General features: G+C 36.4%; 1 long non-coding RNA gene across 3 annotated transcripts; it reads right to left on the reverse strand.

The window, feature by feature from the left end:
- Positions 1-16,293: 16,293 nt before the first annotated feature.
- LOC131485112 (uncharacterized) lies at positions 16,294-23,398 on the reverse strand. Of its 3 annotated transcripts, none has more exons than XR_009248647.1 (4): positions 23,336-23,398; positions 22,432-22,562; positions 21,646-21,844; positions 16,294-17,319 (listed from the first exon to the last, which is right to left on the reverse strand). It is a non-coding gene; the product is annotated as an uncharacterized LOC131485112 (long non-coding RNA). The 3 variants fall into 3 exon arrangements; XR_009248645.1 differs by having other exon boundaries at positions 22,432-22,596; positions 23,336-23,380; XR_009248646.1 differs by lacking the exon at positions 23,336-23,398 and adding an exon at positions 23,020-23,137 and having other exon boundaries at positions 22,432-22,596.
- Between the last annotated feature and the right edge of the window lie 449 nt (positions 23,399-23,847).

Consider the following 23,847-nt stretch of genomic DNA (forward strand, 5'->3'; position numbering starts at 1 on the left):
CTCTACACAATGCAAAATTCAGCTAATTTTTCCTTCTCTTCCTAAATCTTGACAGATAAGGTATGATTTGGGAATAGTTTCATTTGCCCCAAAACACTACAACATCATTTCCTCTCTTGGACTAAATGTTGCCATGGCTAAAGCTTCTACAGTACTTTAAGGATCCACTTGCGTGTATATCTATATGTATAGATATATACCACAAGGGCTCTTAACCAATTATTTAGAGGATACCTAATGAGCTTACTCTAGACCAGGATGAGAATATTTAAACTTTGAGAATATTCAAACCTTTCTTTCCCCCTTTGATTTTACTTCTTTTATTCTGTAACACCAGTTACCTAGAGCAATAGAATTTGACATTTAGACATGATGCCTATTTGGGAAGAGCTGAGGTTGGTAGTGAGCTCATCCTATCCAGGCCGGAACAGGTGTTCTGGACCCACACCTTCTGGATAACTGTACCTATTTTTATGACCACAGACTCAGGTGGTCTCAGCTTATATATGTGAGCACTGTTGATGATCTAAAGCTTTGAAATACCTCATGGCTTATTGTTAAAGTCAGAACTATAGTAACAGAGGGAAGAAAGGAAGAGAACTAACATATGTCTAGTACTTGCTATTGCAAAGCACCGTGTTAGGTACTGTAAACAGATTTTATTAAAAAAAATTTTTTTAACGTTTATTTATTTTTGAGACAGAGAGCATGAACTGGGGAGGGTCAGAGAGAGGGAGACACAGAATCCAAAACAGGCTCCAGGCTCTGAGCTATCAGCCCAGAGCCCGACGCGGGGCTCGAACTCGCAGACTGAGAGATCATGACCTGAGCCGAAGTCGGACGCTTAACCGACTGAGCCACCCAGGCGCCCCTGTAAACAGATTTTAAAAAGATTGACCCACCCAACAGCTCCCTGACTTCTTTTTTCTTTTTTTTTTAATAACTACCATTTCATGTATAAATAAATTGAGGCTTAGAGAAGCCTAGGAGCACATGGCAAATCAACTGGTAGATCCAGAATTCATATCCAGGTCTTTGCAATTCTTTTGACTCCATGACACTGTCATTATTTTTTAGATGACATCTAATAAATGCCAGGAGAGAGTACAAGGCACCCATAACTGTCAGTTATAGATATGTCTCTTAACTCTTATTTTTAAATCGATTAGCTTTTTAAAAATTATTCAAGTGTCATTTTTAAGGTACAGTAGAGAACACAGTTTGAAAAATTGTGCCATGTTTTATCAACATAAGTGTTCATTACATAACTTATAATTTTTTAAACTTGGAATTTATTACAATAATTTTGTTTAAAATTTGATATATTTATACTAAATTCTGCACGATGCTATAATTGAGGAGCTCTGGGGGCACATTTTGACATATATTATCTGCATACAAGTGTTCTGGATATAGATGGGTAGGTAGACAGTCGTGCATATTAAATTTAAACGATGTGTTAATCCCTTGATGTATACATTTAATGTAACTTTATATGTAATCTGCATCTTGAAAGTCTCCCTGGATCCATTTGTGCATTTAAAATTGATAGATGGTAGGTTTAAAAGAAAAAAAGCCAGAAGTAATATTTCAAAGCAAATTTACCAATAGAACAATTACATGATTGTGGGGAAAAAATAATTGCATTTTGTATAGTGTAGCAAACAAAAGTGCAATCGTCATAAACATAAAAGTGAGCTGTCTTCTGCTCTTCATCTCAGTTGTGAGAAGAAAATTTAATTTTCTTCAGAATGTTGTTTGGATAATTTTTCTCATAGTTACGAACTAACATTTTAAAGTACAAAACTATATGGGACTGGTATGGACTACATTGTGTCCCTCACACCCCATCCCAACCATACATTGAAATCCTAATCCCAGGGGCTCCTGGGTGGCTCAGTTGGTTGGGCGCCCGACTTCAGCTCAGGTCATGATCTCGCGGTCCATGAGTTCGAGCCCCGCGTCGGGCTCTGTGCTGACAGCTCCGAGCCTGGAGCCTGTTTGGGATTCTGTGTCTCCCTCTCTCTCTGACCCTCCCCCATTCATGCTCTGTCTCTCTCTGTCTCAAAAATAAATAAACGTTAAAAAAATTTAAAAAACAAAAGAAATCCTAATCCCAAATGTGATTGAACTGGAGACAAGGCCTAAAAGGAAGTAATTAAGGTTAAATAATATAAAGGTGGGGTCACTGATCCAATAGAATTACTATTCTGATAAGAAACAACAAAAGAGCTCTCCAGAAAGGGAACTAGTTCTCACCAGAATCTGACTATGCTGGTATCCTGGTCTCAAGACTTCCAACTTTCAGAACTAAGAAGAAATACATTTCTGTTGTTTAAGGAACCAGTCTATGGTATTTTGTTCTGACAGCCTGAGCAGAATGAAACAAGGATTGTAAAAACATATCCTCTACCTCCAATAATTCTTTATACAAACTGCAGCCCAGTTTGGTTTCAGCTGGAGAAGAAATTAGAGACAATAGAGAGATGAATAAATTGATATATAAGTAGATCGATGGAAGAGTCAGTAGATGTATATTTCATTAAAGGCTCAGAGAAGAGCTTTAGTGACTTTGAAAATTTTTGAAAGTTGCGCTATCAAATGTGGATCTATCCCAAGTTATTGACCAAGATACAAGCTCAGAAGTTACGCTTAAGCATTTGATGGAAGGTCTACCAATAGTTCACATTCTCCAGAGAGGCTATAATGACCAATGGAAATACTATTTTCAAGAACGTAATGGCCTGCCCGATTGGCAGAGGCCTTGAAATACAACCTCAGACCTTTTAAAAGGGTTATTAACTGCCAGTAGGGTCTAACCTGAAAGTCATTATTGTTTTTAGAATCTGTAGACATATGGAAAAGTAAAGTAAAAAAGTAATTACCTGCTTTTGTGCTACAGAGTGAAAGGGTAAAAAGCCACACAAAATAACGGATGTGGCTGTGCAGGACTGACAGTGATGCAGAACGTAGGTCAAATAAGTAGCAGATAAGAGTTTCTTTAATGAACTTTTCAGCTAGCTATAAAAAATATTAATGTTATATCAACATTATGCTGGGTTCTAATGATGAAATTATGTATATTGGGAAAGGAGGGAAATTAGTAAACACTAGTCTTGTGTCTCAACTTATTTACCATAAGTCTATATCGAATGATTCACTGGAAAGATTCTTGAATGTTGTAGAAGAGGCTAGCATCCCCGAGGATGGGAGAAGTTTTTACAACTTTAAGTTTGTTGATATATTCATGTAATTATCAAATATTGGTGACTGCATTTCGTGTGTAATATATGACAGTATAAGAGTATTCTTTTCTATTTAGGCAGTCAGTTCTGAGAACAACCTATAAACAGCTTCCCCCAAAGTCTCCCCTTTATTATCATCCATCATGCTTAGCTATTTTAATTTGACACTGGCTGCATCTTGCTGCATCTTGCAATTCCACATTGACATTGCTAATTTCTAGACTGTAACCACAATGTTTGACATGATGCAGTCAGCAGTAATCAAAAGCATATTTTCTGAGCTTTCTCATAAAACCTCAGTGAATATGAGGGTCTCCTTTTTAACTTACACGTGGTTGTTTTTTAAATATATTTTTAATCTATTATTGAGGTATAGTTGACATACAATGGTATATTACTTTCAAGTGTACAGCATAGTGATTCAACAATTCTATAGTGACATTGTAGTCACAATCTGTTACCATACAATGTTATTAAAATATTGATGATTGTATTCCCTCTGCTGTTTTCATCTCTGTGATTTACTTTATAATTAGAACATTGTACTTCTTAATCCCCTTCACCTGTTTTGCAACCAACCCCCAGCACTACCAGTTTATTCTGCCCATTTAGGAGTCTGTTTTTATTTCTTTGTTCACTTTCATTTTTAGATTTCAAATGTAAGTGAAATTGTATGGTATTTGTCTTTCTCAGTCTTATTTCCCTTAGCATAGTACCTTTTATGTCCATTCATATTGTCACAAATGGCAACACTATTTTTTTATGTCTGAGTAGCATTCCATTGTGTGTGTGTGTGTGTGTGTGTAAATACACACACACAACAAACTTTTTTACCCATTCATCTATCAGTGGATACTTGGATTGCTTCCATATCTTGGCTACAATGCTACAATAAACATAGGGATATATATATCTTTTTGAATTAGTGTTTTCATTTTCTTTGGGTAAATGCTCAGCAGTGTGATTGCTGGATCATATGATTTTTCTATTTTTAATTTTCTGAGCAATCTCCATACTGTCTCTACAGTGGTTGTACCAGTTTACATTCCCACCAAGTGCATAAGGATTCACCTTTCTCCATGTCCTTGGCAATGCTGTTATTTCTTGTCTTTTTGATATTATCCATTCTAACTGTTGTGATGTGATATCTCACTGTGGTTTTGATTTGCATTTTCTTGATGATTAGTGATGTTGAAGATTTTTTCATGTATCTATTGGCCACCTGTATGTCTTCTTTGGAAAAATGTCTATTCAGATCCTCTGCTCATTGTTTAATTGGACTATTTATTTGGTATTAGATTGTATAGGTTCTTTATATAATTTGGATATAAACTCCTCATTGGATATTATCATTTGCAAATAGTCCCTTCCCTTCAGTGAGTTGCCTTGACATGTTGTTTTGGTAAAGTTCGAACAGTTTACTTTTACTTTTGTTTCCCTTGCCTGAGGAACCGTATCCATAAATACTCATAATCAGTTAAGGCTGATGTCTCTAGAGATTACAACCTATGTCTTTTTTAAAATTTTAAACCATTTTATGGTTTCTGATCTCACATTTAGGTCTTTAATTCATTTTTATAATGTTTGTTTATTTTGAGAGAGAGAACACAATAGGGGAAGGGGCAGAGAGAGAGGGAGAGAATCCCAAGCAGTTTCTACCCTGTCAGCGTGGAGCCCAGTATGTGGCTCAATCCCACTAACTGTGAGATCATGACCTAAGCCGAAATCAAGAGTTAGACGCTTAACTGACTGAGCCACCAGGTACTCCTCTAATTCATTTTGAGTTTATCTTCATGTATGATATAAAGAAGTATCCTAGTTTCATTCTTTTGCATGTTGGTGTCCAGTTTTCCCAGCACCATGCATTTAAGGGACTGTCTGTTGACCATAGTATATTCTTGTCTGCTTTGTCATAGATTAATTGTCCATATAATCGTGGATTTATTTCTGGGCTCTCTATCCTGTTCTGTTATCTATGTGTTTATTTTTGTGCCTCTACCATGTTGTTTTCATTATCATAGACTTGTAGTTTATCTTGAAATTTGGGACTGTAATACCACTGGCTTTGTTCTTCTTTCTCAGGATTGCTTTGGCTATTCTAGGTCTTTTGTGGTTCCACACAAATTTTAGGATTATTTATTCTAGTTTTGTAAAAAAAAAATGCTATTGGTATTTTATTGGGATTTTACTGAATTTGTAGATTGCTTTGGGTAGTATGGACATTATAAGAATATTAAGTCTGAGGGGTGCCTGGGCGTCTCAGTTGGTTAAGTGTCCGACTTTGGCTCAGGTCATGATCTCATGGTTCATGAGTTCAAGCCCTGTGTCGGGCTCTGTGCTGATAGCTTAGAGCCTGGAGCCTGCTTCAGATTCTGTGTCTCCCTCTCTCTCTGTTCCTCCCCCACTCACATTCTTTCTCTCTCTCTCTCAAAAATAAATAAATATTAAAAAAATTAAAAAGAATATTAAGTCTTCCAATCCATGAGCATGGTGTATCTTTCTTTTTGTGTCATTTTCAATTCCTTTCATCAGTGTCTTATAGTTTTCAAAGTACACATCTTTCACCTCCTTGGTGAAATTCATTCCTAGGTATTTTATTCTTTTTGATGCATTTGTAAATGAGACAGTTGTCTTAATTTATATTTGTTACTTCATTATTAGTGTATATAAATGTGACTGATTTTTGTATTTAAATTTTGTATTCTGTAGCTTTACTGAACTCACTTATTCTAATAGTTTTTTGTGAAGCCTTTAGGTTTTAGTCCATCAAAGGTGAAAAAAAGTGAAATCTCTTTCATTAACATGAGAGAGTATCTTAAAAAAACACTCAAGTTAGAAAAATATGACAACACTTTCATTCATCAGCAAATAGTTATTAAGAACCTATGAGTTGCCAGCAACTGGATTTTCCATACTCAGTTCAAGAACTGAGTAAGAATTGTACACCTGATCCACTACAGACACTGTAAGTATTATCTAAAATAAGCCTCAATATTTAACTATCGCTCCTTCTCTCATTCTCTTTGTCTCTCAATAGAAAAGGCAGAATGATAAAGTAATCAGAAGAAACAGATCATTAGGTAATTTCTGGTTTATAGTAGAAAGAACAATGGCTTAGGGACCATATTTTCTGTCACTTACCAGGTACAGGATCTCTGACAAGTCACTTAACTCATCTGATGATAACAAAATAATACCCTGCTTAATAATTAACTGGTTGCCTTGAGACTCTTACTTGATAACATATGTGAATGTTTTTTGAAAGCTATCAAATGCTTAGTAAATGTTAGATATTACCTCATTTGGAAAATATTAAAATAAATATCAAAATTATATAAATGTGTTTGTATATTTGTTATATATGATTATAAATAAGTATGTATAGCATATTGTTGGCTTTTAACCTTCCTGGCAGCTTCCCAGGTATAATCTGAAACTGGCCCCTGTACTCCAGAGGGCAGGGAGAGACCAAAGAAAGTCATATCACTATATTTGTAGGTGGAAATTTTTATAATAGCAAAGGGAATTTACACACTGAGTATTGAGCAGCACCAAGATGAATGGATCCCTGCACCTGTCCACCAGGTCTTAAGTTTATAAAGAGGCCCTAACTGGGCTTAGTCATGTATACCACAGAAGTATTTTCAACACCACACCACCATCTCAAGGCTCTGTTTTTGGAGCAGCATCTGGGAGCAGGAAAGGCAAGTGGAACCACATTCCAAGGACAGGGGAGGGAGGGAGGAGACTCCAAATGCCCAAGTCCAATTTACTGGTCAATTGGTGGTCACATCTTTTTGATGATGTTTCCCAACACATGTATACATATAATGGAAACGTAACTCTTCCAAATTTCTCTTTTCAAAGCAATTTTAACATTAAGTCCCTACCAATTTGATGTTTTTCATAAAGACAGGGAGCGTAATGTAATGTAAATGTAATGAATCACATTTCTTTTTAAGTAAAGGTAAAATTCTTCTACATTATTATAGTAATATTATAAAGTATCCCATATGTTAGGTGTTATCAGTAATAGTGTTCCCTGAATCTTATTTCTCTAAATTAATAGAGTACAATAAATGTGTTTTTGTATTAAGGAAGTCACAGTGTGAGTAGAGAAAATGGGTGTATGTGGAGAGTGTTCACTGTATTAAAGAATGTGTTCTGAAGGCCATTATTTCTGCAGAAGTTCAGAAAAAGAATCATTCAGCATGTATGGCAATAACTGGAGAAATCTTCATGAAGAATGTGTAGGAGTTAGGATTGGTTGCATAAAAGTATGAGGACAGAGTAGTTTAAGGAAAATGCTAAAACTTTGAAAGTATATCCTACCTCAGGGCCTCTGGGCATGTTGTTTCCTTGGAAAATTTCTCTCCTAGACACTTGCATGCTTTTCTTTCTCATTATATTTATATTTTGATACTTTATCTAAGAGGTCTCCTCAGATAACCCTATCTAAATTAGTACTTCCCTTAGCATTAATCATCATATGATGTTGTAAACCTATTTGTTTATGTATATAATATCTGTTTCTCAACCAACACAAGAACTGTATGAAGGCAAAAAGTTGGTCTGCTTCCTTCACTGTGCTGAAAGGGAAGCTTGGGGATGGGAGTAGGCAGGTAGAAATGTGGAAATGGAAATGAAGCCAGGTCCAGGATGTAAGTAAAGAAGGGGAAAGGGTTGAAACCATGGAAGGTCAGTGTTCTGAAAGAAGTAGTTGTTGAAGCCATTCCAATTCTCTGAAACGTCATTTGTTCCATGAGGATTTGAAGAGTTCATTGATGGTAAATAGTAGTAAAAGTTCTTGGAGTCACCAATCTGAGTATCTATTTCAGTCATCAGTGCTCTAGATAAAGCAGGAAGAGGAAAATGAGTTTAGTATGTATTTAGTCCAAGATACAGCAGGTTGTGGTGATAAAACAAATAAATAGCATATGTTCATTTTCATATGATTTACCTTTTTTTCTCAAAAGTATACTAAAAAAAAAAATCTAAGTGTTGAGTTTGTGGTTATTGAGTTAAGGTTGTAATATAATTAATATGAGGAGAGATCTTTTTAGGATTAAATTCTGAATATTCCCTGGATCCTACAGAAGGAAAATAGGCTGGACTCTGGGCATTAAGCATAATAGCCTAGAACTTTGGAATAATCAGAGAAAATTTAGAAGAATTAAGTTGTTGGCAGAGTACACTTAATAATCTTTTTTTTAAATTTTTTTTAACGTTTTATTTATTTTTGAGACAGGGAGAGACAGAGCATGAACAGGGGAGGGTCAGAGAGAGGGAGACACAGAATTGGAAGCAGGCTCCAGGCTCCGAGCTGTCAGCACAGAGCCCGACGCGGGGCTCGAACTCACGGACTGCGAGATCATGACCTGAGCCGAAGTCGGCCGCTTAACCGACTGAGCCACCCAGGTGCCCCAATAATCTCCTTTTTAAATGCTCAAAACAGCTGGACTCAGCCGTCCCCATTGTGACTGTCCCCTGCCACTCTTCTGCAAGGTTCTGCCACTTTGTCCAGACGTCATTTTTAAGCATTTAATCAAATACATACTCCCAAAACCAAGGTACTTGGACCATATGGTTGATGGTTTATCCAGAACGAATAATTTATTTACTTGTTTTTTTAAAAATGTATATAGTGGACGCAGCTGTTATATCACTAGACTAAAAAGGATAGACAGATGGTAAAAGCCAGATGAAATACAAAGGTTAAGATATTCATAACCATGATTCCTCATGAGACTGAACACAAATCCAGGCAGGATCTCCCAATAGATCGTCTGAAGTTGGAGACTTACCACCATCCCTTCTAAAATTACATTGGTCAGGTTATATCTATTTCTTCCTATTTGTGAATCTTCCACTCCAGTCAGACTGGTGGTCTTATAACTTACTGTCTGTTGATCTTTCCTTGTACCTCCCCGCCTTTGTGTTTTTGTTCTTGCCAGTATCTTTGTTTCTAACTCCATCCTTTGGTATCTTCACTGATCCAAATCTGACCATATTCCAACACCAAGTTCAGGTGAATCCTGAATCCTTCTCTGACCACCCTGACCCATTATCAATATTTCCCTTTTGCAGATACTATAGTGTCCATTGTCTGTACATGTCATTCAGTAATGGTATCATTTCTTTTATTCAGTTAACTTTTTTTATCCCCAGGTTTTCTCTTTGCAAAAAAAAAAAAAAATTGCATTCTTTTGTATTCTGTCTTTTGTATCTTCTGGTACCCACTATATGCTTAGTTATTCATCTTATGCACACCTGGTATTCAATAAATGTGATTGATGGAAAAAACAGTTAGTATTATTTATTTCTAATGAAAACAAATTCATGTTTAAGGGAATATAATGATTTCTTCTTAAACAAAGCACCATAATGTGAATACCATTAACAGTGGCCCTAGGGGCTGCAGTTTTGTACTGTATTATTTTTCTGTTTAAAAATTAATAATCTTGTACCATAGCTGCTGCCTTTTAAAATTTATTGGCATTGATTGGGATCTACTCTGGACTGTGATAGATAGCTTTGATTTGGGGCTTGGAGCTATAGTAGCAGTTGAGAATAGAAACAAAGCACAGGTTTTGTCAATAGGTCAAAGGACTGAGAATATAATACATTAATATTATCATTTTCATCTTCAGAAAAAAAGAAGACATTAACAAAGGCCATAAGGGATTTCAGAAACTGGTATGCATTCATTTAAACAAAGAAGGCATGTTTTTGAGGCATAGACTTGTACTGTAAGAATTAAGAATCAGTGCTTCTGAGTATATGTTCCTACATATGTTTAGTATACTTAAGTGTATTTATTTTACTTAATATCATATGCAGGAAAATTTGTCAGACATCCATTTACCTGCCTTCCTTTGCAGTTCCATTCACCCTAGTTCTATTTTTTTTTTACAAGCTCTCAGGGCCCCCTGAGACCTGCCCCTCCCACTCCCCATAATGGAGTTTCTTTTCTCTGTTCCTAACTTCATACCAGAGCAGCTGCTCTTTCCAACAGTTGCCAGTTTGATCTCTTCCAACAGGCGGCTGCCTCAGCCAACAGCGATATTCACAGACTATATGTGCCACATCTCCCAAGAACATTTGTATTTATTTTCTATAATCCAGAGGCTACTTGATGAGCTATTTTTGAATTGTGGAGTAGGGTGATGAGAGAATTTTTGGAGGTTCCCAGAGTTTTCCTTTAGGCCACCATCTATACTTATTGGAAATAAAGATATATCTGATCTTAAATTAAGGATAAAATTATTTTTAACATATTTCTACTTGACTAATGATAAGCAAATGCTGGGTTCATCACTGTATTTATCATTACATTCAACATTTTCAAAAGACTCAAGCTCTAATGCTCTAATAATGTCATTTTTAAACAAGAGTGCCTGAATTATTGACCCAAATGACACTAGATTTTCTGTTACATTAACTCACTGCATGCAAATGCATTAAAATTCTCTCAAAATTAAAATTAAATTTTAAAAATTAAAATTCCCCCTGTACCAGTGCCTTTTTGAAAAAGCTCAGTATCTTTCTAGCCCTGTTAATTTAGAGGCTATGAGAATTCCCTGTCTCTAGAACCTAGTCTATCTCTTTACTACATACCTGAAAATCTTCTGGTAATAGTTTTTAATATACATTTTAAAATGCGTATTTTCTGTGACATTGCCAGCTCTATGGTGAACTGCCATGAACAACGAGTTAACTGATTCCATTTCTTCTTCTCTACCCCTATTACTTTTCCATTTATCCCACTTGTTGAGGAAGAAATAGGAAATAAGTAATTGTCAGAATAGTTCACATGCCAGAAACATCAGACAGAGGGTAAGGCATTTGGGAGGACTTGGTGGGATGCAAATGTTGTAGAACTTGGACCTTGAGATATTTATTTCCATGCTTTATAATCTTTAGAAAAGGGCCATAACTTCCCAGTGGGTTTCTCAGAAACTTTCTACCAGAGGATGGAAATCTATTGGAAACTCTTTCTGTTAACAGGTTTCTTTGCTTCTGGCATGGTCATCACCCAGCAAAACTTACAGATCCCTTCTCAGTGGCTCTCTAGCCTCATTGTCAATGGAGTGAAATAGTCATTCAGTCAGCAAGCTAAAAAAACAGGAACGTTTTTGGTAAGATTGGCAATACACACCACTGTTGATCTTTTTTCTGTATTGAGATAATTTTCTCTGTATCACTCTATAGCAATCATTGAAAACATGATCTTTTGCTTCTTAATAAGCAGTATAGCTTTTTGTCCCTAGAAAATAATTTATCTTATTGAAGTACAAAGAATTCAGACTTGTGAGTACTCAATTTTTTGTTTGTTAGAACAATTAATGGTATAATATCATCATATAAACATGGATGGAACATAAGTGATAAAAGTTAACAGCTCGGAGCTTGGAGCTTGCTTTGGGTTCTGGGTCTCCTAACTACTGAACCATTTCTTTAAAAACAGAAATAAGTCTCTGTTGAGCAAACATTCATCCATAGTTGTCACTGCATATAGTGTGGCATAGAGTTCATGTTCTTCTCAAGACTACCGAAAATAAACCTTTACCTTTAAAAAATACTTCAAATACTAAATTTAATATTTATGTTCAATCTATAGACCTGAGGCAAATAATCTTAGATAACGGATTATTTTGAAAACAAAAAATAAAAAAATCCATATGAACAGTAATAAACTCTTTGCATAGATTTTAAAAAAAATTATCTGTGGTACAGAATTAAGTTCTATGTAGATCAACTAAAACCTATATAATGGTCATGAGTCAGAATCATCTCAATTTTCTAGGGCGATTTTGACTGAAAGCCAGAAGAGCGAATTCAATCCAGATTGAGAGAGAACCAGTGGAAATGGTAGAAAGAGCAGTCTGGACTTGATATAAAATATTATCATTGATTCCTGATAGGCCAGATTTTTTTTCTTTACATTTACAATCACTGTATTTTCTCCATGGCACGAGTATTAAATTGTTAGTTAAAATATGTGAAACTCAATGGTAACAGCAGATCTCGAGAATTAAATATCAAAGGGGTGATGGTCAACATTTCTACTTTAAGAGGAATGAGCTGAGTAATATGTTGTCCTCTGTGAAGTCACCGATTCTTGCACCACATTGTAACATGCCTTTTAAAATATTTACTTGGAAGTGTAATATATGCAGTCACAGAAAAGGGATAAAACATATACTCACAGAAGAAGATCAAAAGAAAAGTCAAGTTTTCCATTTTTGACTTCCATTCTTCCTCATTCTGCACTTTTAACTATTGCTTTTAATTATTTTATTAGTGCTTCTTGATTCTGTGTATTGATTCTCATCCCTAATATATGATGAATTGAGCACATTTACCCTACCACCCTCTCTCTACACTTCTTTCTCCAACTTATCTTTTAATTTTTCTCATGTTTACATTTATAATGTTCAATAATATTCTTAATCCTGTATTTTCGGGTCCACTCCCTTTACTATCAGTTGGATTCCCACATTGTAAGATAAGAAAAACAAACACATCCACATTTCTATACCTCTCCTTTCTTATCTCCTGACTTTATTAGCTGTGTCAGTATCTTATATTATCAAGTTTTATAACATTTATATTTCCTTGTGTAAATACATCAAGGTCTTCTGTTTGGTTTTAGTTTTATTCTAGACCTTAAATACCACTTATTAGACTATATGACATGATTGTGTAAGGATTACTAATTATACAACCAAATGGTATGACTGGATCTGTGAAGAAAGGAAATATCTTAGGTCACTAAATCTGTACCACATGAAGAATGTTCCAAGCATCAAGATCCAATGGATTCTGTAACTCAATGCTCCAAACTCCTGAAAATAACTGTTAAATACCACAGTTTGCTTCATGCAAAAACCATGATTTCACCATGTTGCCACTTTTGCCAAGTTTTTAATTGCCTTTTTCCCTATTTTGGTAAAAGATACTAACATCTTGCACTTTCTGGTGATAAGAATCAGTTTTATTCTTGAGGACACTCCTTATTCTAATGTAAACCAATGATTTCTGGCTTTTCTGAACAACGATGATCCTGTGGGCCATTGAAACTCTTGGTTACTTCTACTGTTTGTTAAACCCTCTACCTTTGCTTGATTTTTCTTTCATTTTGCTACAGTAGCTTCTTAATTTTTCTTTTTGTTTTTAAGAAACAGGTACATAGGAAATAAACTTTCCTAGCTTTTAGAGACTTAAAAATATCCTTTTTGTCTTAAATTTATTGATATTTGGGTTGGGCACAATTTGTTGATAGTTGTTATCATTGTAACACTATCTAGGCGTAGGTCTTTTTTTTTGTCTACACGTTCAATTTGTGACTAAGGGGAAAGTCTCTCAGGCAAGATTTGATTCTAAAGCTGGATGTGCCCCTAATTGTAGGCATTTGTGTAAGTTAAAGATTGAATCACACTTCCTTTTCAGTCATAAAGTAAGCATGTTTAACCCTTAAGGTAAAGTGAAGACTCAACAATCAAATATACTGTACAATTGTTGCAAAGATTAAAACAACACATTTGAAGAATGCAGTAAATACTGGATACTATTTCATTTTGTTCAGCGCTAAGCAGATCCTTTTAAAGTGAACATTTTCTGTGCCTTTCCTAAGCTTTTTCTGTTTTGTTTTGTTTTTCTTTGATAATTTTTTCCCATTTGTTTCCATAGCTTTTCATTCCTGGACCTCCTATTAAATAGATACGGTTGTTTCAGGATTCATTCTCCATACCTTTTTTTTTTTTCCCCTGGCTGTGTGTTTTTCTTGTTTATCTTGGAATATTTCCTTCATCATTGCTAGAATACTTGTTTTGCTTGTTTGTTTTGTCCTTAAGTATATTTTTCATTTTCAAGAACTTTTTTCCTATTGCTTGATTAGATATAAGATGGCAGCTTGTTCTTATTTACTTGGATACAACTTGCTTAAAATTTCTCTGTGGATGCTAATCAGAATTTTTTAAATGAAAATTATTTTCCATGAATTCAATGTTTTTATCCCTGTGGTTAATTGCTCCACTTGTTCATCTTGGCTCTTTGTCCTATTTGTTTTGTTGGTTTAATTTTTTTTTTTTTTTATCAAGCATCAGGTTTCATTGGTTGTCTGTTAATGTTTAGGATAAAGAACCATGTTGATTGACATAGGTAAATAGCTCTGGTTATCTCTCATTTGGTTTGTCCATTCCTCCTACATTCCTTTCTTCTAAATCAGTGAACTTACTATGGGCTCCATGTAAGAAGCTAGGTCTACTGAGGAACAGGTTTCTCTTTGGGGGCTATAAGTGGAAGTGTAGAGAGAGGCATACTAATATAGTAAAAAGTCTATTTTGGAAATGGAGCATTAGCATATTTCCCACTTGATCCCTCTGCTTTTCCTTTTTCTCCCTCATCCTGCCACATTTCTGTTTAGAGGTGATTCCAACTATGCTTTGCTTTTCTCTTAGGATCATCAACCATCCCTGGGCTTTTGCCTTCCCTAGAAGTTAGCTATTTTTAACTTTATACCAAACATCCTACTGACCTCCACATTGCAGATAATGGTTATGGGACCACTATGACTGTTTTAAGTCTAGTGCCATCTGAAATCTTGATTCATAATAGAAAGAGCCTATTAGAGATGTTACTTGGTCTTCTTTCTGCTGGCTTCAGAACAAAATGAAAAGTTGTGGCACAGATCAGATACAGATCAATGTTTTCAATGCTTTATGGTGTTTATCCTTTAAACAACCCAGAGAAAAACTGCATACTATCTTTCTGTACATTTATTTTCCCCACACCCCATATTTCAATGGCTCTGGACCACTATCTGCTGTATAGAGCTTTTTGTTAGGATTCTTACTGGCCTCTTGAAACAAGGAGTGACTCCAAATTGTTTTCTCTTCTTTTTGCAATTGCACATTCAGTTGCCACAATGAAGATCAGTGGAGTCTAGGAATTTGCCACTGTAACTTGTCATCCTTCCTGTCCATGTTGCCCCAGTTTCCAGGATTGGGCTTTTGCTTTGAGTTACCTTGGCCCTGAAACACATTCATGTCTGTTTATCAGCTCCCTGTGGGTAAACCTCTTGAATGAAAGCCACTGCCCGTCTACTTTCTAGCCAACACTTTCCTCTAACCATTGCCATCGCTGTCCCTTGTCAGTATCCTTTTGGGATCCTATACCCTTCCATTGCCACAACCACATATCAACTTGGATTTGGTGCCTGGACAGCATGGAAGGAATGCTATTGTTGGATTACTACAGAGGTCTTCTCCAATTCAGCCCTCCATTTCGGCGGCCATTTTGCTGTTCCCCATGCCCTGGAATCTGATACATAAATATTTCCATCAGATCCCACTGTTTATCCAGGACTATTTTTCATTGTACATATATATTTAGAAAAATATTCACTGGTAAGGAAATGAGCATTTTCCCCAGGGTATGGGCTCAGGAATCCCAAGAAAGTGACACTCAGTGCTGACCATCATATGGATTCCTGGAAGAAAAGCTTAATTCTGATCTGTACATTTCTAAAAAGAGAACTACATTGTAGAGAGCAGATCTCTAGCCAGCCAGTCTCATTGAAGAAAACAGTTGCTATGGGAAAATCAAACATAGAATAATAGAGCCAAAAGTGACCTTAATAGTCATCTAATCCAAACTTCTAATTTTATAAGCTGAGATAAGAGGTGCTAAGTATCTGACTTAAGGATCTTAGCTTCTTAGTGACACAGCCAGAAATAAAACCCAAATCTTCTGATTCATAACAATATAATTGTGTTTATAAATGTACATTATGGGTATATAATTAACATTTCTAACAAAAGTTATAAGCATGAAGGTACTTAATGTTCTTTTATCTCTTACTATAGACCAGACCCTAGACTATTATCTATCCAGTGTCTCATTCTGTCCTTAGAATAATTCCAAGAAATAGGTAGTATTATCATTCCCATTTTACAGATAAGGACACTGGCAGTTTGTGCATTACAGTAACTGTAAGTAGCTACCAAGATTAAAACCTTAGTAAGAGATGGTCATAACTCAGTATGAGAGCCTAATTTCTACTATCATAAAGGGGGATGGGAGGACTAAAAGGCAACAGTTAAACAGGTTTAAAATTCATATTCTCATTTATGTCTGTCATTACTACTCACTGGGCTGTCATGCCAGGAGCCAAAAATGAGGCTGAAAATGCCTTTGGCGGTCATATCCTTACCTGGTTTTATTTGGGTTAGATGAAAAGACAAAAGACCTAGCTTACTGCTTACCATTTCTAAGTGTTCACACTCTTATTCACATTCCTGTTTATTTTCTTAACTTGAGTTCCCAAGGCGTCCTTCCCAGGCTCCCCTCCCAAGACTCTTAGGTCAGAAGGTTGATGATGAAGGTGCAAGATGCATGACTGGGGATGAACACTGTTATAACCTAGAGTCTGGGGGCTAATGAACGCCACCTTTCATCCTCAGGGGGGCTGGGGAAGAGATGGCTAAATACGGTTATTGCGAAGAAATCAACAGATTGTCCAGACCACCTCCATCTCCTTCCACGATTAACCTTCTCTTCATTTGGATGCTTTTTATCTGGCTTGACTATGTTTTTTCTTTAAATTGGCAGTCTGTGAGCATTTTGTGGGGAGAAGAGACAGGAGAGGGAATATGACTTGAAATATGGTTGTGGGTGTTTTTTAACAAGTTCTCTAAAAACCTTAAAAAAGACCTTTTAAAAAAATCTCTGTGAATTACCTTCTTTTGCTTCAAAAACATAGAATGTTCACTGTTCCACACTAGTTCATGATATACACCCTTTAGGGTAGAAAAGAATGATCTCATTTTAGGCACCCAACCAAAACAGAATAATTTATTTCTTTTAAAAGAAACCTCTACTACTAAAGTTAAATGTATGGGGGCGCCTGGGTGGCTCAGTCGGTTAGGTGTCCGACTTCAGCTCAGGTCATGATCTTATACTCTATGAGTTCAAGCCCCATGTCGGGTTCTGTGCTGACAGCTCGGAGCCTGGAGCCTGCTTCGGATTCTGTGACTCCTCTCTCTGCCCCTCTGCCTCTCATTCTGTCTCTCTTTCAAAAATAAATAAACATAAAAAAAAAATAAAGTTAAATGTATGAGAATACATGGAGCATATAGGTTATTAACACAAGGATAGCAATTATTAGTTTTATTTTAATTAAAGCTTTATCTCTGGCAATAGGTTTAGTTGAGAATCCATCATAATTTCCAAATGACATCTTTAAGTTTTTCAAATGTAATTTGTTAAGCTGTCCTTTACTTTTTTCTTCCAAGAATGCTGGGAAATTGTCCTTTTGAAAGTCAGTTCCAAAACATCTTCAAGTTGTAAACCATGAGGAAAACAGCAAGAACCTTTAAGTGGAGATCAAAGTGTGGTGAAGAACCTCTGTTTTGGGTTTGGATTCTAAAATATCTTTATGGGATTCTAAACATGGTAAAGATCACCTGTCACAGATCCACATTCATTTATTCGAATCAAGCAATCATACCTCTAGCTGCACCATTTAGAGACATGTTTAATGCCCTCTTTGCATTCAGATGAAAGGTATTGAGGTTCCTAATGCCTGCATCCACAATATGGTGGGCTCATTTCTGCTAAATAGAAGATATGCTTTTGCAAAGTCAACATATGGCTTCCCCATGGTAGAGATCTGCCTAAACATTGAAGAGAGCGTATGGCAGAAGAATTTTGTAGATACAGTGGTAGAGTCAAGAATGAGAAGATGATTTTGGGCTCACTGCCCTTCCATTTTTCTTTTATAAAAGGAAGTCAAATTATTTGGTCTTACACATGCACACACTAACTGAAAAATAGAAACCGTGTATCTATTGAGTTGCAGAGTGACATGCTTATTTCTCCTGGAAATGTAAGAGAGAAATATGAAGTATATGTGGCTCCTGATAAAACATGGCATTTTTGAAACTCTAGTACATTATACAAATGAGTACAATAAATTCTCTTTGGGGGGGTACCTTTTCAGTTCAAGAGCTATCTGCTTTTCTCCAGTAACTGAACTCTGAGCCATGGTTTGGTTCTTCACCAACCATGATTACATTTAAGTTGTGATTCTGAATCCCCTAGCCATAGCTGATTACCCAAGCTGTGACAATCTAATTCTATTTCCCAGAAATTGAGAATTGGGATTGAGCAAGAACAGGTCCTTCATTTCTCAGTGTCACTGGCACTGAGTATGGAAACTTAGGATGCATGGGATAGTCTAGATCTTTGTAAGAACAAAGGAGAGGCAGACACAGAGAGGCTTCTAGTTGTCCTGGGCCTGCGTAAGACCCAACTCTAGTTGGTCTTTATACTCCATCATATGCTATTTTATTTTTAGAGTCCTTTTTTCTTTTTGCTTAATCTAGCCTTTTGTCTGAATGGGAGACTTTTAATTAATATGTGTAGTGTAATGAGATCCTATAAAGGCATTAGTTAAAATACCAAGATGGAGGGGGGAGGAAGGTAAAGTTGGAAGCCTTCATGGACTGTCTTTTCCTTTTTCCCTAGCTTATTGTATACTGCTTTCTAATTGTATCTAAATCCCTTTCCTGAAACAGTTTCATGGTAGAAAAATGCCTTCTTAAATTTATTTTTGTTCCTCTTTCTAGCCCCACCCAGCACAGTCCTAGAATTCCTAGGAGGACAACTTGTGTCTTTTATTTTATTTTATTTTATTTTATTTTATTTTATTTTATTTTATTTTATTTTACTTTTTTTTAACTTTTTATTTTAATTCCAGTTAACATACAGTGTTACATTAGTTTCAGGTGTGCAATATAGTAATTAAATAATTCTGGGGCGCCTGGGTGGCGCAGTCGGTTAAGCGTCCGACTTCAGCCAGGTCACGATCTCACGATCCGTGAGTTCGAGCCCCGCGTCAGGCTCTGGGCTGATGGCTCGGAGCCTGGAGCCTGCTTCCGGTTCTGTGTCTCCCTCTCTCTCTGCCCCTCCCCCGTTCATGCTCTGTCTCTCTCTGTCCCAAAAATAAATAAAAAACGTTGAAAAAAAAATTAAAAAAAAAAAAATAATAATAATTCTGCATTATTATTGATTTCAAAAAAACTTTTCAAAATAATTTCCCATAATTCTGAGTGAGATGATTTCCATTTATCTTTCCTCCATTTCCTCCATTGCCTTCCCCCAACCCCCAGGTACAGAGTTAAGGAACTGCAAACAACACTTCACAGAAGGCATATTTCCCATGAAGAAGGAACACTTGCCCTCATATGGAATATGTCATTGGAATTTATTGCTGAATGGTTGGCCATTCTGGAGAAAGTCCCTTGAAATCATATGATTTAGTAATCACTCTTGATAAATCTTTTTTTTAAAAAACAAGAGAAACTATTTTAAGGCTTGCCGTGCAAATCTCTGAAATGTGACAATTGAAGGATCTGCAGTTTATTTCTGTATTGCAGACCGTCCCTTAATGCCTGACTTCTTTGTAAAAATGAATGTTCCTACTCTTTCTTTTTCTGAAAGAAGGAATTATCCCACAGTTTAAACAGAGAAGTTGCAGCACGGGTTCATCCTCTTAGTGGGAGAGAGACCCCATATAAAATTCAGAAAATTCAGCAAGAGCAGCAGAACAAACGGGATGTTGTATGAGTGACAATGATCTCAGTTTCTTTCTAATATGAAAAGACAGCTGGGTTGAGGCACTTGGACCACCCACTGCTGGAAGAAAAATGCTTGAATCCTCAAAACCTTTGATTTGCTAGTTTGTGGAGGTGAGAATGTAGGGCTCACAGCATGTGCTGGAGAAGTAAGTTAAATTTCATCTACTCATGCCTTCCCACCCTTCGCCTACAGAAGATTTCTAATTGAAGTCTCTGCTAAGGAAATGTCAGCCTAATATCTACTTGAAACTTTATTTGGAAGTTTTTGTGGGGTTATTAGGCCTTTATTCATCCCTTTGAAAATGAGATACATTTTAGAGTTTTTGTTGGTCTTATTTTCTGTTTGTTTTGTTCTTTTCTGTTTGCTTTGTATCTATGACAGTAGTGGATTACAGTGGTGCTCTTTCCTAAAATGTATAGCTTCAGAAACAGTGAAAATGCTATGATGTGGTTACAGGGTAACTTCAAACTGTACTTCCTTAGCCATTTGTTCACTCTATGCTCACTCCAGTGAATGGTGCAAAATACCTCATCTTTAAAATAAAGGATTATACTTTTATTTTTTTTATTTTGTTTAAAAAATGTTTAATGTTTTATTTATTTTTGAGAGAGAGACACACACACAGAGTGTGAGCAGGGGAGGGGCAGTGAGGGAGGTAACACAGAATCTGAAGCAGGCCCCAGGCTCTGGGCTGTCAGCACAGAGCCTGATGTGGGACTTGAACTCACAAATTATGAGATCATGACCTGAGCCAAAGTCAGACGCTTAACCAACTGAGCCACCCAGGTGTCCCAAGGGTTATACTTTTAAATAAATAATTACATGTCTTTGTTTTACAAGTATATACCTCAGAAAAATATTTTGCCACAAAATATATTGGCTACTAAAGGCTCAGGGAAATATATGTGTAATCAGAGTGTGAAACTCAAGACTACACTTTAGGTTTTGCCTTCAACCCTAACTTTTTCTAACTGCCAGTTACTCCTGAGTATTTCATAAGAACACCATTTGCACACTTAACACCATTCTTGTCAGCCCCTTCAATTATTGCTTCTGGGCAGCTTCTTTAGCTTTGCAGCAATTTACTCTACACAAAACCAGCACCTGATACTTATTTTAAGGTGAAAACACACTGTTCACACAGGAAGAGGACAGTAGGAGGAGGACAACTTCACACAGGTGGAGGATTCATTTTTACATACAAGTAATAAAGCCAAGAGCAGGAAAGTAGCTGATATCCCCCAGAGAGCAAGGCCTCAAATTGTCATTAACGGTTAGACATGGCCTAATCCATTTCCTTCACATAAATAATACATTGAACATGAGCCAACCTGTGGTACTTGTATTAGAATGAATGTTTCCTGAGAAATAATGCCCTAAAAATGAAAGATAGATTAGTAGTGTGTGGATGTATGTATTCTCCTCTGTGAGGAAACCTTGGTTTTGTCCTTTCTCTTCACCAGTGCTATCTTTGCGTTTCTTAGTCTGGGCTTGAATATTTGCTGTAACTTCCTTGCTAGTCAGGTAGCTCCAGCATCCCATACCATTACCAGTGTGGACTGCTACATATTTGATCACGTCTGTCTCCCTTGATTATAACCACAGACTTTTTCTTTCTCTAGCACTTTCATAAAACCAGGGTGAAGTTCTACAGATCGAAAGAGTTCAAAACTTGTTCTAGTCTGTCCCCAAAATGCAAAATCCTTGACTTCTCTCCCCAAACAGGTAATAACAAGACATCCAAAGTCCACTTTACCTTCTTCTAAGGATATTCTTTTCCCTCCTGCTTGAAGCCTAGGGGTTCTTATACACACATCAAGTGATGGAGGAAAGCACCATGGGATCAGTCCAATGTCATTACACAGTATGTGGTGAATGAACGACAGAGGCTTAATACAAAGTAATGTAGAGGAGGAAAAATAATTGTGTTTCTTCTGAGTTCTTAGATGAGACTTCTATAATAAAAGACAGATGAGCAAGAAAAAAACAGGTTATTAACATGTATACCTCCTGGGGAAACTGAGTAATTTCCTGAGGTGGCTTAGAATTCAGGCTTAAATACAATTTCAACAGGGGAAACGTAGGGGGTTTTTAGGACTCTTTGGGGAGAGTAAATTATTCTTAGGAAAAAATAAATAGGCTCTTAGAAAAATAGATGGGAGGTATGACAGTTCATGACAAAGTTTGCCTCGGTGTAGACTCCCCTCCTGTGGTAAGAGTCAGTCCTCCCTGGTTAACAAAATCCCTCTGGGAAGAAGTTTAGGACAGTTGAGTTTGTTTTGGAAGATCTATCTTTAGGCAGATAGGAGGAGTTCAGAGAAAGCCTCTTCCTGTATTAGCTGTTTTTAAAGTGACTACAACTGAAAATAATCAGTATGCTGAAGGAGCATATTTGGGGATGGCATATTCTGCTACCCTTCACTAGCTTGACAATTTGTGTCCAAGCAAAGAAATGGACTGAATCCCATTTTGCATAGCAGTTACCTATACTAAAACAGTGTGATCATCTATAATAACAAATATTATGGAGAAGGATACTTACTCTCCAGTAATTTGCTTCATGGATAGTTGCCAGCCAACCTAGCTGGAGACATTTGATTTAAACTCATTTGATCTTCTTGGCCTCAGGGAGATGACGTGGCAGAGATAATCAGTTATTGTAAACAAGTGCTCCTGCACCAAAATAGTTGAGGAATAGTGAGTCTTTCTGGTAGAACAGGAAGGGAAACAAGTTTCTTTTGTAAAAGGTTTGGAATATTTAAAAGCGAGACACTCCCTCAGTAGGTAAGGCTGCCCTTATAATTTTGGTCCAAAATTCACTAGTGGAGCCAAGTTCTCTCTCCTGAGGTATCACCAGTGAAGGAGTCAAGCTCCTTTGTAACAGTAATGGGGGGATCAATTACTTTCCAACAATGGGGTCAGTTATAGACCCTCAAGAAAGTACTATAGATCTACAAATGTATTTATTTGTCATGTACATTAACTCTATCAACCTAACAGATGCTGTAAAAACTGAGTACATTGTCTACCACATCACAGAAGAACAATCACCAACCCCAGTGATAAACCCCTTTCAGAGTAAAACCACCCTTTTCTCCCAGAAGTACTAAGACTTTTCCCACTTGTTTACCCTTTGAAGCTTAGCAAATGTCAGTGGTTCTAAGATGACATCTAATCCCCATTTATTTTTTAGCAAAAATGGCTATATCTGTTTCAAAAGAAGAGAATAAAAACAAACCAAAGCAATAAAAACACAATAACAACACAAATACAGCACAAAATAACTTTTACGAGCTTGCCTCAACCTACATCTTGACCTTTAACTTATCAACCCTACAGTTGAATTCTACTCTTCAATAATGGCATTATCTGTAATTCCACAAAAGGTTCTATTATTGTCAGAACTGCTCCTTTGCTAACTAGAATGCCCTCTGTAATTTCAGTACCTGGTGATTTAGCTCTTATTTTTCAGAAGCCTTGTTCAAATCCCAGCCTTCACTGAGGACGAGGCAGATCTGCATATGCTTTTTAGTTCCTTCTGCACTGCCTCTAACAATGCATTATTGTTGTGCTGCACCTAATTAGCTACATGACTGTAACTTCTATGTGATAAGAACTTTTCAGGGCAAGGAATGTGTCTAATTCATTTCTTTATGTCTGTTATCAAGACATGCCTTGAACACAGTGGATCTTTACAAAGAAATATTCATTTAGTCAAATACCTCTCATTGATTCAAATGGTGGACATGGGGTGGGGATACATTCAGGATAATTGATATTCTAATTAACCTAGTAATCTATATACCATAAAATTGATTATACTGTTTGTCCAATTGCATACAATTATCTACATACAGGAATAAAAATATTTGAAACATAGCTTTACATTTTATTTATTTTTAAAGTTTTTATTTATTTTTGAGAGAAAGAGAAAGAGAGAGTGCATATGAGTGGGGGA

This window comes from Neofelis nebulosa, chromosome 9 (assembly GCF_028018385.1).
Source record: "Neofelis nebulosa isolate mNeoNeb1 chromosome 9, mNeoNeb1.pri, whole genome shotgun sequence".
Lineage (NCBI taxonomy): Eukaryota > Metazoa > Chordata > Mammalia > Carnivora > Felidae > Neofelis > Neofelis nebulosa.